Raw genomic sequence first — 13,740 nt, 5'->3', positions numbered from 1 at the left:
GCAGAATATTGTTTTTTTAAAGTTTGTAACAACTGATAAAAAATCATAAAATTAAAAAACATCAAGGCCTTCAGGGGAGGGGTACAAATCAGCGGTACGCCCTGCAGAGGTGAAGAAGGGGGCAGAAGAGGGGAAAGAGAGGAGGGGACAGCAGGCGATGGAAGGTAATTGATGAGGCGAGGGAAGCGCCTATCAAAGGGGAGGAGATTGGCCTGAGGGCCTTGGGCCTTTACGGTGCCATTTAGGTAGACATTAATGATGACCTTAGAGGAGTTGAAGGGGGCCATAAGAGCTTCCCAGCGGGTGCCACCATTAATGGGAGAGGAGGAGAGAGAACAGAGCACAGAGTTCATAAGAAGAGCACATAGATCTGGCGAAGGAACAACAAAGAGCAAGTCGGTGAGGGTCGGTCTGGAAGAAGCGCTGGAGTAGGTGTCAGCGATAGGGAGACCAGGGTTGGAGGCCAGGATCTCCTTTTTGAACTTCTTCCTACCAGACTTAGTGAGAAGGGAAGGATAGTCGATGGAGAAGCTGTTGGAGAAGATAGGAGAAACAGAAAGCGCCATGGGTGAGTAGAGAGAGGGGGGGGCAGTGGGTAAGCGTTGAACAAGTAGAATGGTACAGAGCAGTCACTGGGCCTCTAGAGACAGTGAGCTTCTAGGGGAAAGTGACAAAAAGCCAGAATACCTCTGAGGAGGTGCAGCTGAAAGTGTGACTTGTCGGAGATATGAGGAGAGAAGGAGAGGGTGGAGTTGAAGATGACACCAAGGTTCTTAGCCTCACAGCAAGGAGCAGGAAGAGGGCCCAGGGTGGAGGCCAGAGAGAGAGAGTAAAAGAGGAAGCAGGTGTCCCGATGAGGAGGATATCGGTCTTACTGGCATTAAGGCAGAGATCATTGGCAGCATACCATTCCTAAATTGCGGCCAGTCTGCTATGAGAGAAGGAGCAGAGGTGGCTAAGGTGAGCCTGAAGGAGAGCTCGGTGTCATCTGCATAACACTGAAAGTTAGAACGGAATGTAGCAATGCGGTGGGCCAGAGGTGCCAGGTAGTGGTTGAATAGCCAGGGAGAAAGGTTAGACCCCTGGGGAACACCACAAGTAGAGAGAAAAATAGAGGAAAGACCCCAGTTGGACCTGGGAGGGTGGGTCAGTCGGTCGGTCAGTGGGAAAGGAGGTCAACCAGGACAGAGCCCGACCAGTGATACCCAATTGAGCAGGACGGCGTGGCTGACAGTGTCAAAAGCAGAGCATAGATCGAGGAGAATGAGGACAGAAGGAAGATTAGCGTCAAGATTAGCGAGCAAGTCTTCACGGGTGTTCAAGAGAGCCGTTTCCGTGCCTCTGGTAGCTCTGAAGCCAGACTGGTGGTCGTGGATACAACCAACAGATTCAGTGTGCAGATTAAGCTGAGAGATGGCCAGCTTTTCCAGGAGTTTGCCCAGGAAAGGAGTGATGGAGAGATATTTAGCCAGAGAGGAAGGATTGGCAGAGAGCTTCTTAAGAAAGGGGTGCACAAAGGAGTACTTAAGGGAGGAGGGAAAGGTTCCAGTGGCAAAGGAGTGATTGCAGAAATCGGCCAGGGATGGAGCCAGGGTGTCGATGTGGTCCTTGATGGTTCTGGATAAGCAGGGGAGAACCTGCTTTGACAAGACTTTCATAGATCGGACTGGTCTAGAAACATTGTCAGGGGTGAACAGGGGAAAGGAGGAGAAGAAGCGGCCAAGGACGTGCCAGGGGTGGCAGAGGAGGAAGAGAGAGTGGCCAGGATGTCCTGAGTTTTAGTGTTGAAATGAGAAGCTAGGCTCGTGCAGAAGGCATGGGAGGGAACAGGAGAGGTATAGACTGCTATAGAAAGTTCGGCCGAGTTGTTCGATGCCGCAGAGACGCAGGCTTGGATGTAGACTCTCTTCTTGGAGAGGACAGAGTCTGTACTGCCTTTGGAGCTGTCAGCAGGCTAATTTGTCGGAGGGTGTGCCTGAGGCCCTCGCAGCCACTCTACACTTACATTTAAGAGTGGCGAGGTTGAAATTGTACCAAGAGTTGCACTTGGAAGTGGACTTTAAGCAGATCCTCATGACAGGGACAAGCATGTCAAAAGTTTTAAGATAGAGAGAGATGAAGGTTAGAGAAGGCTGTGTCAGAGTGCGAGTCAGCCAAAGGTGTAGGAGGAAGAGAGAAAGTAGCAGCAAAAGCCTCCACCAACACACGCTTCATGGGCCGGATGACCGAGAAGGTAGGTGGCAGTGCTGGCTTGACCTGAGGGGGCGTGGGGGGGGGGGGAGAGAGAAGGGAGAAGTGAGATGGTTAGAGAGGTGGAGGTCTGATGAGATCAGGGAGAGAGAGAGAGAAAGAGAGAGAAAGAGAGAGAAAGAGAGAAAGAGAGAAAGAGAGAGAAAGAGAGAGAAAGAGAGAGAAAGAGAGAGAAAGAGAAAGAGAGAAAGAGAGATAGAGAGAAAGAGAGAGAAGAAAGAGTCGCAGAGGTTGCGAAAGAGCCCCAAAGAGGGCTTGGTGGCATCCAGGTGGATGGTCAGGTCTCCGAGTAGGAGAAGTTGAGAAGTAGAGGCAAGGAGGGAGGAGGAAAGGTCAGCCAACCCAGAGAGGATGAGGGCCTGTAGATAGTGGCCACAGTGAGAGAGAGGCCAGGAGAGATAGCCTGCAGACCAGGTATTCAAAGGAGGAGTAGTCCTGCGCAGGAATGACAGAAGTAGGGATCCACTCTGGGAAAGTCATGGCAACACCCAGAGAGGGGTAAGTAGGGATAGCAGGAGAAGAAACGAAGTTGCTAAGGCGCAGGAAGCATCTATCAAAAAGGAGGAGATTGGCCTGAGGGCCTTGGACCAAGACGGTGCCATTTAGGTAGACATTAATGAAGGTCTTAGAGGAATGAAAGGGGGCCAGGAGGGTCTCCCAACGGATGCCACCATTAATGGGAGAAGAGGAAAAAGGAGAGTGAACAGAGACCATATGGGGGGTCTATAGGCCTGGAGAGGGAACGACAAAGAGGACGTCACTGAGGGTCAGTCTGGAGGAAGCACTGGTGTAGGCATCAGCGATAGGGAGGTCTGGGTTGGAGACCAGGATGTCCCTTTGAGCTTCTTCCTGCCAGACTTAGTTAGAGGGATAGGATAGTCGATAGACTAGCAGTTAGAGAAGATCGGTGAGACAGAGAGCACCATAGAGGGTACAGGGGAAAGAGGAAGGAGTGGGGGGCCCAAGCAGGTGGGGGCGGTTTAGCGCATGGGGTAGACAGTAGGGAGGCACAAGGGGAGGAACAACAGGGAGGAGCAACGGCACAGAACAAGAAACAGACCTATGAAATCAGATTTACGCAAGGACCATCAACAAAGCACAAAACACAGCAAAGAAGAGTGCAGGCAATGCAAAGTAATGCCAAAATCAAGAGCACAACCAGGGTCAAAAACAATTGCCAGAGAGCAAAACCACAACAAGGAAACAAGGAACCAAGTAAGGAATGCAGGCAATGCAAAATAAAACAGAGAACACTACAAAGTCAATATAATAGGAAAGAAAACAACAGTGTCAAAGTACAAAGTGGAATCCCAACCCACCAGGCACAGTAAAGTGATGAACTTAGAAGTAAGGAATTTATGCAAAGGCAAAAGGTACAGTAATGAAACAAATAAAGGTACAATAAAGAATATCAAAAAAGTATCTAAGCATAGGGAATAGATAGGGAGTACGTCGTCACAAATTGACATCTGCTGTATGTCAGATATTCTTTTACTAGGCATTGGCTGATGGCCTCCCTCTGGAGAAGTTCCTTTTCCAGTAGGATCGAGCCTTAAATCCTAACCATTAGAGGTATGTCCCCTCTGCAGATAAATTGTTAGATACACCAGATAGGACTATCCCAAATTACATATACCAATGTTTCTTAAGACTACCATCTCCCTCTCCAGACGTGTCATATGTATAAAAGAAAATCTTTGCTCACCAGAGGACCATCTTGTGACTTCTAACAAGGTGACTCTTATTCACTTTATTGAATTGAACGACACTTTTCTTCAATGAATAATCTACTCTCATGCATAAACAGCCCACTTACAAGAATATTTGGCTTATTTTGGCTAATTTTGAAACTATGATCTTCATGAATCACTTACTCCTGATGAAGGGATTGCATGTTACGAAACATGTCGAGCTCCACTTTTAATTCCATTAGGATTTATCTCATAAAAATTGTTTGCTAAAATTTTTTGTTAAAGAAATGTGATGAATTATTCAAGTTGACATAAGTTGAACATTAAACAACAGTTCTTAATTCCAAAAATATTTGCATGACTTTACCGTCAGTACATGAAGTGTGCAGGGGACACGAGTATCCACTAGATTAGGACACTTTCATGGTGATTGTGTAGGAGTTGCAAGCCACATTAAATGCCTGGTCGAAACATAGGAGATCTGCAAGGAACATACTGCCCCCTTTCAGTTGTGAGGGGTCAGAAATGTGATGCGGACAACTTTGTGAAGGTTTTTCAAAAGATGCCCTTTTATTAACTCAAAAGGTTGGATAAACGCCTCACTATCCCTACCCTGACAAGGACTTCACTGCCTAAAATAAACTTAACTAGTACTCACAAATGGTTTCTGTCCCTCACACTTGTACATACACCAACTCAACAAGGTAACATATGGCAGTTCAAAAGCAACAATTATAACAGTTATGTTCACAGCATGATAACGGTTTCTCCTTATAATCTGGGTGAATTCCCCTTTCCCAGCTTCAAGCAGGATTTTGATTAGCTGTTCCAAAAGATTAAAGGAAATCCTCGACTTCAGTTCTCTTTTTGTTCCAACTTGTTAGCACAAAGTTTCAACTTGAATACAACCAACAGTTCAGAAGTGTTCCATAAGGTTTTCCTCTTTTCACTTTTCCAATGATCTTAAAACAACTTTTCATCAACAAGGAATATTTCCATGCTTCATTAGTTTCAACAAAAATGTCTGTCAGGATATTTCTGCAGCACTTCACAAAACCGCTTGATATCTTGTGAGGATATCTGTATTAATCCACAAAACACTTTAATGGTTATTCAACTGCTTCAAGTATTTTAACTACACCAAAGCACTTTAACGACTCACCTGGTCGACTCACCTGCCAGGTCTACGATTACCAAGTTCTCTGTTCTGGTGTACTCTCCTGTCAGAACAGAACAAATTGTTACAAAGTCCTCTGACCTGGTGTATTCTCCTGCAAGGCAAGAACAAACAACCAACTACAAGTGCTTCTCTGGCAACGGTCAGCTTCCAACAATTTAACAATGTCACTAGGAATTGAACAGAAAGTGACTATTGACTGTGTCACTCTGTTCGTGTGGAGTTTGTTTCGTTTTCCAGCAGGAGGAAGGATTTCACTGCGACACAGTCTGTCTTGGACCTCCCCCCGATTGTAGCCTACTTACAGGCTCAGACGCGTGAAGCCTGCCCACCGCCCACCAGGAAGTGCTTTGAAATACCCAGACCACAGCGCACCAGGAAGTGAACAGAAAGTGACTGTTTGTTTGGAGTTAGTTTTGTTTTCCAGCAGGAGGAAGGATTTCACTGCAACACACTCTGCGTCTTGGACCTCCCCCTGATGTAACTATCTCACCTCCTTCCCCTGGAGCCTCCTTCCCCTGGAGCCTCCTTCCCCTGGAGCCTCCTTCCCCTGGAGCCTCCTTCCCCTGGACCCTGGACACCCCCCCCCCCCGTTCACTCCCCTCCATTCCCGTGCACTCCCCCCTCCCTGTCCCGTGCCCCTTCCAGGAAGCTAGTGCCACGTTAGTGTTAACTCCCGCCCACTCCGTGAGGCGTTTCTAATACAGGTCTTTTTGGGTGCTTTTTCTAGTGTAGCCTGCTTACTGGCCCTGACGCGTGAAGCCGCCCCCCCCCCGCCCACCAGGAAGTGCTTTGAAATACCCGGACCACAGCACACCAGCGCACGCACCAGGAAGTGAACAGAAAGTGACTGTTGACTGTTCACCAGTCGCGGCGCTCTGTGCACTGCCCGGCATCAGATCTCTTGCCTCCCTGTGATTCCTGGGATCCATTCCCTTTCCCCCCTTGGATTACTTAGCCTAACCAGCGTTTAAACTTACCCTGTTGCCCACGATGGAATTAAGATCATTTAAAACCCCTCAGATAGAGGGTAACACAGCTTATGATTCACACGTGGATAAGTCTAAGTTAGCTAAGCAAATTGATCCAGCTAAAACTAGCCGGGCATGCAAAAGGAAGACTATTACACAGCCCGGTCTACTAACTGAAGGTAAGCTAACAAAAATTACTTCTTTTTTTGAACAATTTCAAAATGTGCAGATGTCATCCCTTATAGATACCAAGCCTAGTATGTCTGCCAATGATGTTGGCAACTGTGTTACTGAAATTATGGAGGATTTAGCAGTGGCATTTCCTTGTCTCAGTAGAAAATTAATTACACAAATTTTGATGCCCACAATACCTGAATCAGGTTGCATAATTGATGTCGAGAAATATGACTCCCACATAGCAAAGACATCAACCATTGCCCCAATTGGAAATAGTCACGAAAATGACAATAAAATGAAGCAAATCGGAGATAGTGACCCGCTATTTAGCTACGGTGGCATAACGAATGTCACTGCTAATGCGCTGGCTACCATTGCGCTACATGAAGAGGCTAAAGATAAATATGAGCCACTCAACCCTGGTGAAACGTTTGAAATAGACCCAACATCAGGTCTGATTGTTATAGGGAAAGTACACCTGGCTATTGATAACAGCGTAAAAGAAGATCTGACCACTCAACCAACTGCGAATAACGCTAGTGCTTATATACATGACATCTCACAAGATACTAGTTTTGTAAGCATGAATACAGAAGAACTATTCCAGGCCCTACACAATGTGTTAGTCTCTTTGGTAGAAAAATGTGAAGCAATGGATAACAAACTAGCTATTCACTCACTGTTGCTATACAATCTTAGCAAAAGAAATAACAAACTATGTGATAGCAGTACGAATACAGAAACTAGAAAGAATCTAGAGCAAGAAAAATCTAATCCAAAAAATGATCAATGCAAAAATGAAATAGAATATATAGCAAGTAACTTAGCTAATAACATTGAATATAACATAACAGAAAATAATATCAAAGAGAAAAATGCAGAAGCAAGTGTGAACTGCAAACCAAAACGAAAGGTGAAGCAGAAAATGACCAACAAGAAAAAGAAATATTGCCAAGCAGTAATGTATACCACAAATAAAGAAAAAAAAAACAAAGAATGGGTGTATAGTAGACATCAATATACTGACAGAATTGAAAAAAGTGTACTTACAGAGATAGAAAATAATAAGCAAGTGGTAAGTAGAGATCCCAAAAGTATATCCATGTATAAAGAAGCTAACTATGTTGGCACACATGGAGTAGCTATACATGAACCACTTAGTAAAAAAGGTAATAGACAAAAAACAAAAAAACAAGTTAAGCTCCCAGACACTGATATAAGATTTTCTGATTCAACCTAAGAGACCAAGAAAAAAACAAGTTAAGGTAAACAAAAAAAGGGCGCATAACACAGATGAGATTTTAGAAGATGTGCGCATGCTATATGAAAGTACAACAAATGAAGAGAAAAACAAGGTATGTAGTGTAAAAATAAGCACAAAAAAAGTAGCTAAAAGTGCCAATTCCTGTAACAATACTAATGCAATAACACCTAACAAGAGACTCAATTAAGGCCCTGCAAATTGAAAAAATAGACACAAATAAGATGCTAGTCCTCAATCGAAGCCACGTGCTACAAATATGTGGTCAATAGTCCCATTAAGGATGATAGTTACAGAAGACTTCAAAATTGTCGATCAAGTAGTTAGTGCCACTAACATTATAACTAATTTATGGTGCCAAGATGAGACAATACATGAATACCTATTTAGCCATAGACACCAGGCTGAATTTATAGGATGTACATGTAAAGAAATATACATGCCGAAAGAAAAATATTAACAAAAAATGGGGAAGAAGCAGACATGAATAAGAAAGACCAATGCAAATCAAAAAATCAACTTAAATTGAGGAATAAAAAAAATCTGAAACCTATTCATCAAGAGTTTGCTCATGGGTACTGCCAGTGGCTTCCCACAGCCTTCAAAGCTCATTTTGAAATAAGTTCCTGATGCCCCTGATATTATATTGTCCTGGAATACCCGAGGAAACTCATTATAATAGTGATGAGGGGCTTTTAGAGAATATAAAAACATTTAGAATTATAGCCCTGCAAGAAACATGGCTAACCGCTGACTGTGAAATAGATGGACGCAGCAACCATGTAAGCACCGCTACACAAGGTCTGCGAGGTAGACCTAAAGGTCGGGCTCCTTATCTCCATTAAACAGCCTTGGGAAGGAGTCCGACACCCTGAATCTACAAAGATGGTGTTAGCTATATTGGTTTCATGTAAGACACCAGCAATTGATACTTTTGTCCTGATCAATATATATAACCCTCCAGAAGCCAAATATAGCAAAGAAAATATTGCCACACTAACCAAAATTCTTGCTGAAGTTGGTAATACTTTACTGCTGATTATTGTAGGCGATCTTAATGTAAGAATAAACCATAAATCTGAGGTGGTCGTAGAGGAAACTTTGTCTGAACCTATATCTCAAATCTTTGATAAAAATGCAAAAGACTGGGTAAAGCTGTTAAATAAATTTGAACTGACAGTTCTGAATGGAAACACCCCAGGAGACTGGGAGATGAATGTGACACGGATATCGGGACTAGCATGAGCACAATAGACTATACGATAGTGAACAAAAGGGCATGGCCATGGGTAAAGGATATGGCTGTAGGATGTAGAGATGAGAGTGATCATCTTCTATTATACCTCCTACTAACCAGTAAATCCTCTCAGAGTGATAAATACCAAAATAATGGACAGATCGGAGTAAATATAGCAGGAAATAGAATAAATGGAATCCAAAAAATATCGAGAAAGGTAATGCCATAGTGCAACCCCTGCTGGAACAGTTCGCCGAATTAGCTGGCACAATTGAAAGGCACGACACCAATAGCATACTAAATATGTTCGAACAACTAACAGAACAGGTAAGAGAATCCATTAGTGACAAACGAAAATATAAGACAACTAATGAAAGATGGAACTTAGATCAGAACAAGAAATTTGATAAAATAATACAACTAAAAAGGAAAATCTTACGGAAAGACATCCGTAACTGTATTAAAGAGAAAGATGAACAAGCAACAAATAAGATACGTAGCCTTAAGACTGAATATAGAAGATGGCTAAAATACCGCTTAAAAGGAAAAAAGGAAGAGACGTGGTGCCTGTTAGCACAAGCATCCAATATTAAGAACAACAAAATTATGTGGGATATCATCAATGAGAAAAAAGACAGGAATATCCCGATTAATTATGTATCTGAAAGCAGATGGATTACCCATGTTACTAATACAATTGGTACCCTAGCAGAAGATGAAATGGACTTCAAACCTGTAAGAACTGAATGGAAAGGTAATTATACAGTATACTCGCTAACTAAATTAATAAGAAAACTACCTAAGTCCAGAGCAGCTGGCCCTGATAGCACCTGTAATGCGCTACTACATAAATCCCCTGAAAAATGGGCTAAGGTCCTATGCATTGTCTTCCAATGGATAGGAGTACATGGGATTATTCCTAATACGTGGAAGAAGAGTATAAATCTGGTTTTAGATGCGGGTCATCAACGGCCCATAACATAGCCATTCTAGTTAACGCAGTCGAATATTCCTGGAAAAATTGAAGGCTGCCAGTGTATGTAGCCTAGACAGACTTCTCAGCAGCCTTTGATACAATAGCACGTAGTAAACTATGGGCCAAATTAGAATACTGGACGATACCTAGCGGGCTACTCTATATGATCCAGTTACTGTACAAAGACACCTCGGTTGGAATACGGCTAGATGCCGAGGGCAATTATCAGAAAACATTCAGACCTTACGAGGTGTAAAACAGGGTGCACTTTAGCGGCTACCCTGTTTAACTTCTATCTCGCAGATTTCCTCAAAAATGTCAATAATACAAACATGAACAACATTAAATTAGGTAATCTCATGCTAAAATGGTTGGGATACGCAGATTATCTCATTCTGCTTGATTATATGCCCAAAGGGCTACAGGCAAAACTTAATGAGCTTGAAAAGTTTGCTAATGCTAATAACCTTGTTGTTAACATTGGTAAAACTAAAATTATGAAGTTTGAACTACAGTCGTCTAATAAGAAGAGATACAATGGTGGGTGGACACTACATCAACAACAGATTGAAGTGGTCCATGAATATACACTTAGGAGTTATCATAGATGACAAGCTTACATGGAAGAAACACTGGTTTGAAACTAAAAGGAACTGTATGATTGCACATAGTTGTATGATTGCACCATAGCACTGAGTAAGTTTATAAGTAATCGGGGCACTTACTCAGTAGCAACAGTTGTTAAACTATACTCAGCTAAAATTGTTTCATGCCTGATCTATGGTGCAGAAATCTGGAGCAGCAAATTTGGCATGACCTTGAAAAATTTGAAGCTAAAATGCTAAGGATACTGCTGCAAATGCCTAAAACATTGCCCTAAGAATACATGATGCTAGAATGTGAAATCCTTAGTATAAGATGTAAAGTGCAGCTGTCTTCAGCCATACTTTATGCGAAATTAACACGACTTGCTAACGATACATTTATGATGCGAATGATGGAGCAATATGAGGGAATAGACTCCAAAACCAATTTTAAAACAATAGACAGATGGAGATTAACCTACCTTAAATTGATAAAAAATGAGTCACTGTGGGCTGCTATATTCTGTGGCCCAGATAAAATGTAAATTGAAAAAACTGATTTGCGAAACAGATAGAGAACAAAGAATAGTAAATCTGGCAATCAAATCGAACAGTGGAATGTTCATAGAACATATCAGAATAAGTGCGAAGAAACCAAAATACCAGATGTCATACCCTAATTGCTCTACCATTCGATGGTATCTTATTCAAATTTAATTCATGCGATGTATTAGAAATACTAGGGGCGAGAGTGGGAATCTCCCGCAAAATCAGATTCTGTCGCCTCTGCAGTATTATTGTTCTTGAATCAGCATATCATATGTGAGTGTGAAAGTCTAAGAGCAATACGAAGGCAATTTCTGATGACATATGATAACTATGTATACGTGTGATGTACACAGTGTGTGGGTAAAGCTAGTAGAAGGAAACGCGCAAACTTAATTTTCTATTTGATGAAATTTTATGTGATGATTTTAGCAATTTTAAAAGATCTGTCAAAAGATATTTTATACTATTAAATGTGTGATGATTTTGTGGTATGTGTTTTAGAAAGAAACATCTAAGTGATGTTTATTTTAGAAAGATAACTTTATGTGATGAATTGATAAAAATATGTAAAACTGAATTGTTATATAGATATAATTAATAAATAAATAAATAGTGTCTCTTGCTTCACAACATCAAGTTTTTTAATTTCTTCAGAGGAAATAAGAACCACACAGGCAAGGTGTAAATTTGTTTTGAAAAATTAATTAGCAGAGTTTGACTATTATACATTTCTTGATTAGCAAACGTATTTGATTAGCAATTGTGTACCAGTATTGTTAGTCACCAGAAGGTAGGAGTACCGAAGACATAAAATAAACAATTCAGCATGTTTGTGTACCTCTGAAGTAAGGCATTGTTAAGAGCAGTTTCTTTAAATGTAAAGGTTAACTGCATGGACATAAAGACGATTAAAAAAAGCTCTTAAAACAGTGTTCACTGCATGGCTGTGCACATGGATGCAGTTTGTGTTTCACAGGGCAGTGTCCCATATATTATATGCTTGACCCATCATTTGCTGTCTAAGGAGACGTTCAGACGTTACATAAATCAAAAAGTGCCCAATGTTAAAGCCTGAGGCTAAGTATGTAGAATGGTGTTGCGGCCAGGCCGGTAGTTGTCAACTTCAGGTGGCCAAGGTGGCCCTTGCCAGTCATTGAGATCAACTTCTATGTAGTGTTAAATACAACTTTCGAAGGAGGGCAGTACCCCAAAAGGCCCTCCAGCCCAAGCCAGATAAGCCGAGGCACAGTATTTTAGCTCTACGCACCCATGAAAGCAGTATTTATCTCTATTAGCATTCAGACCCAACCTATGTGGTGCAGATACCCTTTGTTCTTTTTTTGTTTTTAAGGGAGCTAGGCTTTGCGCAATTCATGCTTCCCTTGCTAAGAAATAACACAAGTCTGCAACTGGAAAAAAATATTTCCAGGACCTGGTAGGTGCCCAGGCGAGTGGATGGTGGGAGGGGGAAAATATAGGTGTGGCACACCAGTGGAGATTCACCTGGGCCATTGCCTCCAAGGACAGGGTGAAGGCTGAGCAGAAGCGAAGCATGAAATTAGGGTGGCTACTTGCAAATTCTGCTTGTGTTCCAGGCATCCGGATTGGCCAGCTGTGTCTCTCTTGGAGGTGGTAATATATAATGCAATCATAATTGTACAGCAAAGCGAGCTCTGATGGCTAACTACAATGTATGGTATTGGAGTATATCTGTAAATGGTATCTGGTCATATTTTCGAAATACCATTTTCTCAAAACATTTTGCCCACATTTCTTTTCCCGAATGTATTCTTTTTTAATATTTTATATGTTTTTGTGTGTTTCGTACGTTTAAAAAAGTGTTAAAAAAAAAAACAGGGGTTGGGGGGACGGGACCCCCCATTTAAAAATTATTTTTTTAAAAAGAACCATTGGAAAACATTTTTTCGGCAAAATTGTGTCGAGAAAATGGCATTCGAAAATATTACGTTAGAAAATATCACTATAAACCCTGTAGACGTATAGACTGGATTGAACTATTGATCACTACTTTGAAAAAACATCTAGCTAGCTTTGTGTACTCATTTTGTAAGAGGAAAGAAAGTAAGAGATTAAGCAGAGTGGATGGGACAACATGTAGAGCACTGGGCAAACTAGATTAAGTATTGTATTTTGTGGCATCTCACTTTTAGAGTTGCTGGTATAAATCGACATTGAATGTCAAGGAGTTTGGGATCAGCTCATGGGTTGAGAACCTGTTGCATAGATGTATGCAACCAGCGGGTCACAGAACTAGGTTTGCCATCAACAGCATATGGCTATCTGATCATGTAGGTTTTCAAAAGTGTTCACTCGTCAATAGGGTGCACCTTCCCCTCCCTCCCACCCCAACAAAAAAGAATATAGTTGACACTATGAAATTTAGATACACTAACCTAAACTTTACTGACAAAGACCATGCAGTTTTAATTATGCATTATGTAACAACTTACATTTTTACAAATGGAATTGGACTGTCTTTTAAAATAAAGTAAAGCTAACACATACTGGTCTTTGCCAAACAAGAGAGCTTAATAGAAGTATCAGTTCGATTACTTCTGGTTTGAAATTATTTGAAAAAAACTGTTCATACCTAGCACTCCCACAAAGCCCTTTGGCACTTTTAGGAGTGGAGGAGATGATTACTGCTGCACTCTCTCTCCATTATCCCCTGAACATGCAGTGAACAGAGAAAGAGGGCAGAGTGAGTCCTGCAGGCAACAGAGGAATTCAGGGTGAGCTGTGCTTTCATTGAATATGGTAATTTAATTTAAATTAGCTAGTTGTGCTACATAGGTGTCAATTTAATTAGCAAACCGGTCAAATTGCTATACGACACTGCTTATTTT

At 41.8% G+C, this 13,740-nt stretch overlaps 1 protein-coding gene across 7 annotated transcripts in view; it reads right to left on the bottom strand.

Annotated features, from left to right (window-relative positions):
* GAS2L3 (growth arrest specific 2 like 3) overlaps positions 1 to 13,740 on the bottom strand; it is a 412,693-nt gene that overhangs the window by 319,963 nt on the left and 78,990 nt on the right. For 3 of the 7 annotated variants that reach the window (XM_069629355.1, XM_069629353.1, XM_069629356.1), the window contains one exon: positions 5,104 to 5,161. The exons of 1 other annotated variant lie outside the window; for it this stretch is intronic. The gene's annotated coding sequence lies outside the window, so the exon portion shown is untranslated. Of the gene's footprint in view, positions 1 to 5,103; positions 5,213 to 13,740 lie in introns of all 7 variants that reach the window. 3 more of the 7 variants (XM_069629354.1, XM_069629359.1, XM_069629357.1) reach the window with 3 other exon arrangements.

Source organism: Ambystoma mexicanum, chromosome 12, assembly GCF_040938575.1.
Source record: "Ambystoma mexicanum isolate Mex_15411 chromosome 12, UKY_AmexF1_1, whole genome shotgun sequence".
NCBI classification, from domain to species: Eukaryota; Metazoa; Chordata; class Amphibia; order Caudata; family Ambystomatidae; genus Ambystoma; species Ambystoma mexicanum.
This window is presented reverse-complemented; position numbering and strand designations above follow the sequence as displayed.